The following is a 4,970-nucleotide window of genomic DNA, read 5'->3' on the forward strand; positions in this document are numbered from 1 at the left end:
GGGTGAAGAAGAGGAAGACCTAAATATTGAAGACTGTTATGTCCCGCAGCGGTCGATCTATGATACTGTTAGACTAAATGAGCAGATAGACTCTGGTTCAAAAGGCAGCCTGTCTTCCAGGCATTTTACTGATCGGACTTTGCCCTACAGTCACAGAACACTGGATGTTAGTTCCTTATGCTCTAACGGTGCCCTCACTTCTTCCAGTGTATTTGAGCTGAGGGGGCGTGAAACTAACAAACTAGATGAAAAGATGATCTTTGATGCGCTCAAACTAAATAGCGACATCATTCGAACCACAGGATTACCCAAAGCCAAATCTCATGCAGAAAAGAAAGAACATAGGCGGTCATGGCGCATGTTTGTCCCAGCCAATTTTATGGATTATGCAAACAAAAGTGAAAGCTCTTTTGTTGAACCTACTGATATGTCAGATGCTGTTACCAAGGCCAGCAAGTCCAGATGGGGTACTAATTCTCTGACTTCGGAGGAGGACTCTGGTTTATGTAGCCCTCCAGCGGAGAGGGAAGAGAAACAGGGCATTTTAACTGGAGACCAGTCGCAAATTAGGAGCTTGTCTTCTGCTGAAGATCTTCATGTAACCGAGCCATATAGACCTTTTTTTTCTGTGAATTCCATTAGTGAACAGAAAATCCCACTGCTTTCATGTAAAAGTGCCCATCCTGATGAGAACTTCAAAATGAGTGTACATGATTCCCCACTAGAGGAAACAACCTGTGTAAATGATTGGAGGGAAATCCATGGCGAAAATGGTTGCCTGCAGAAGGATTTGAGAGAGAGTAGTGTTAAGTGTGACCCATTCAGTATGCCAAGACATGGAGAGGAGGAGGGTCTTTCTAACGTTGGAGGTCAGGAGAAAACATGCGTACCAGGAGGAGAATCCCAAAGCGTAGCACAAAGGAGGAGGCTTACCGAGGATACCTCTCAGGATTTAGATCTCTCTCACATAGACCTGGGGGAGACTGATGTCGACTGTGGTAGCATGAGTTTAGTAGAAAACATGGCGCTTTTGACACAATGTGATTCAGAAAAATCTAGCATAGCATCTAAAGAGGAAGTAGAAGCTCCACTTTCTACCCAGGACATGGAAGTGATCCATAAGAAGTGCTCTCTGAAATCTACACCAGTAACAAAGAAAGCAACACCCCAAAAAACAGAGGCCAAGGCAGGAGTATTGGACACACTTTGCAATGGCCTTCAGTCGGCTCAGGTAATTCATGGAACCGTAAAACGGCAGAGCTAAAATTTTGTGATTTTCTTTCAGAGTGGTCTCTAGTGTTTCCATAATTGACTAGCACCCTGCAAGGTGCCACATATTGATAAGTTGATCATTATAACAAATTAGTCAGGGACTGTTTTGAGAAGAGTGATTATTCCCAGCTGTTTAGGGTCCTGCTATTGATTGTGCAGATGGTAGCTGTTCCCCTTGTAGAATGCCTCCACTGTGAGTTTATGTTAATGTCAGGCTTTAACACCAATCGTGGTTACACTGCCATTTAAGGGTAGTTATATTGGATTTATTAAGTTTGAACAGGCTTAGACATGAAGGTACAAACACAGTATTATACTCTTGTGGTCTGTAAAGTACTCTACTCAATTTAATGATTTTTTAATGTGTTGAAAATGTTCTTCTGGAGCTCTGAATGTGAGAGTAGAGAAGTTATTGTGCTCTGTCTTGCAGGCGTTATAGATTGTAACGTTTGGTGAGTGGTGAATGAGGTAAGAAAAGAAAGGGTGCAGCCTTGTAATAAGCAGAGGTTGCTCGTCAAGCCTATAATTTTTTTCTTCCCACTCAGATGGAAGTTCAGCTATTCTGGTACTTTCACTAAGCTCTTCTGGTAAACTTTGCCTCAGAGGTATTTTTATTTTATTTTAAGTTTTTCTGTTTTTGTGTTAGATAAGAGAAGAAAGTGTCTGTGTGTAGGTAATTCCACTGAGAGATAGGAATTTAGATGTTATCAGGAAAGTTCCTCTTCATTTTTTTTTTTGGAGAGGTTTTTGCTATAGGGCACGTGTGCTCGCCAGAAAGACAGAGAGATAGAGAGACAGAAAGCGAGAAATCACCCCCCTGGGAGTGGGGGGAGAGGGGATGACCACGCCGCAATCCCTTCTCCTCCTTTCTCCTCGCAGGATCTTGGGCACGCATGCGCACACGCCCAGCGTGAGTTTAAGCCACTGGGTCCGGGACTCAAACCGCGGTCGACTACATGGGAGTCCAGCGACATAGCCATTACGCTATCTACTGGTCCCAGGAAAGTTCCTCTTTTTAGTCCATGAAATAATTGCTCTAGCCTTGGGCATGCGATAAATGGCATGCTATTTTAGGTGCTTAGCAAAATCTGTTTTTTCTCTTCAAAGGATTTTCAGTTTATTTATTGAAAGTAAATATATCTTAACTGTATATTTTCTTTAATAGTTGTCTTTTTAATTCTTAACATATTTTTATGGCACTTTAGGAAATGTCCTTAGACTCACCTATACTTTTTCTAATACACCTCTAAAATTAGCTTTTTTTTTTTTAAGGTTTTGCCATAGGGCAAGTGTGCCCACAGGGAGAGACAGAGACAGTGAGAGGGAAAGTGAGAAATCACACACTGCTCCCCAGGGGGATGGTCATGCCACAATCTCTTCTCCTCCTGGGGTTTTAGACATACATGAACATGCGCCCATTGTGATTTCAAGCTGCCAGATCCGGGACTTGAACCGTGATCACCCATGTGGCAGTCCAGTGCCTTAACCACTATGCTACCTCCCTAAAATCATTAGGTTACTGGGAAAGTCATGACATATTTTTCCATTTCTGTGCAAAAAGGCATCATGCCTTTCCTAGCAACTCAGTATTTTAAAGCCAATGTCAGGGGTTAAGTCAGTTTACTATAACATACTCATTTTTTTGTCCTGAAAATTATTTGAGAGGAAACATAAAACTTTACCCTGAAGCCTCATATATCAAACAAGTTTCTGGAATTAATCATGTAGCAGTTTTTTACACCTTTCACTTTTTTTAATGCGTATTTAAATGTATTCAAAAATTAGTGTCTAGAAGGGAGGAACTTTGAAATTGGTATAGAAAAAAAGGTAGAATTGGAGCCAACAAGTGGCATGGTGGTTAAGGCGCTAGATTCCACCTGATCGACCATAGTTCACATCTGGATGTGGGGCTTGAAAATCACGCTGGGCGTGTGTGCATGTGTGTCCAAAATCCTGAGAGAAAAATGGAGGAGAAGGGATTGCAGCATGGCCATCAACCCTGAGGGAAGATGTCTCACTTTCTCCCTAAAAGGAAAAAAAAAAAAGAAATAGAATCATAATGTCAAATTCCACCTTTGTCACCTTGTGACTTTCTGCTGACTTATTGGTAAATTAGAGGTTTTAAAAAAATTAGGAAACCTTCTTAAGTTTTTTTCCCAGTGTTTGGGGATCTTGTAACTTCTTTGATTTTGTGTAATTGATTTATTACTTTTAGTTTTTTATTATCAATTTAAAAATATCTTCATCTTGGTTATATAGAAACAATTAGCCAGAATGAAAATGAGTTGTCTGAGTTTTCTATGGAAAAAGTTTGGAATTTTAGTTAGAAGGGGACTTTCAGAGGAAATGGTCATTAATTTGTTTGTCATTGCTTAATTTGCTTATTTGTACAATAAGAGGGAGTATCCTGTGTGCTGGGCTTGGGGCCAGAGCCTGCAAAGTTTACTCCTGCAGCCCCTGTAACTTTCAAAATGATTTTCATATTGTGTCTGTAATTTTTTCTTAAGTGCTATTTTAATATTTGCATTTGTTCAATGTTCCTATTTAACTCATTCAACTGTTCATTCATTGATATATCTATATAGTGCTTTTTAGCATAATTATGCAGACTTTCAAATGATGTTTTATCTTAATGTCTATCTGAAACTTTCGTTCCTTAGTTAAAATAATTGATTTTCCTTCCGGCATCCTCCAGTCCCTATATTAAAAACATTTATAATATCTGTGAAAGTATTGATGTACCTTCCCCTGGTATAACCTGTTAAGGTGTTGATATCATCCACCTAAGATAGAAATATAATTTTACTGTAAGGATACTAATTTGACAAATAATTATTGGGTACATATAACATGTTAGGTGATGTGGTAGTTCCGGGTCCTATAACTACCATAAGGAAAACAGAAATTTCTGCTTTTTTTCTAACCCATCAGATCTTTTGCCAGTCACGAGGAACTGGGGGACCATAGGTCTAGAGGGATGGAGAAATGGGGAAGAGGGCTGGGAAACCACTGGTAACTGCAGACGTAGGCGACAGTGACCGCAGAGTTGCTGTCCTAGTGATTAAGGTGAAGAATCCATGTCTCTTGCAAAACTAGTGGCATTTTTTTTTTTAAGAGAGATTTTTGCTATAGGGTGTGTGCACTTGCCGGAGAAAGAGACAGAGAGACAAAGCAAGAAATCACCCCCCCCCCCATGGGGGCTGGCCATGCTACGATCTATTCTTTCCTCAGAATTTTCGGCATGCACGCATATGGGCCCAACATGAGTTTAAAGCCAGCGGGTCTGGGACTCTAACCACAGTAGGCCATGTGGGAGTTCAGTAATGTGACCATTCTGCAATCTGCTGGTCTGCTGGTACCACCTTGGCATCTTAATAGGCATTGAGAAGACTAGACGTTTAGGAATCCATGCTGTAACAGCTCATGCCTGTGTCTTTCTCTGTCTCTGTTTCTGTTTTTGTTTTGTTTTTAGAGATTTTTGCCTTAGAACACGTGTACTTTTTGGGGGGTGGGGAGAGAGAGTGAGCGGAAAATTGAGAAATCACTTCCCAAGGGAATGGCCACACCGCAATCCCTTCTTCTCCACTTTCCTTCTGGAATCTTGGGAATGCACACATATACATCCAGTGTGAGTTTCAAGCCACCAGGTCTGGGACTTGAACCATGGTCGGCCCTGTGGGAATCCAGTGACATAGCCG

The 4,970-nt window shown here is 41.0% G+C and overlaps 1 protein-coding gene across 1 annotated transcript in view; it reads left to right on the plus strand.

Moving 5' to 3' along the window:
• DST (dystonin) overlaps positions 1-4,970 on the plus strand; it is a 576,919-nt gene that overhangs the window by 467,629 nt on the left and 104,320 nt on the right. The window lies entirely within an intron of this gene.

The sequence above is a fragment of the Tupaia chinensis genome, unplaced genomic scaffold, assembly GCF_000334495.1.
Source record: "Tupaia chinensis unplaced genomic scaffold, TupChi_1.0 Scaffold000256_1, whole genome shotgun sequence".
Lineage (NCBI taxonomy): Eukaryota > Metazoa > Chordata > Mammalia > Scandentia > Tupaiidae > Tupaia > Tupaia belangeri.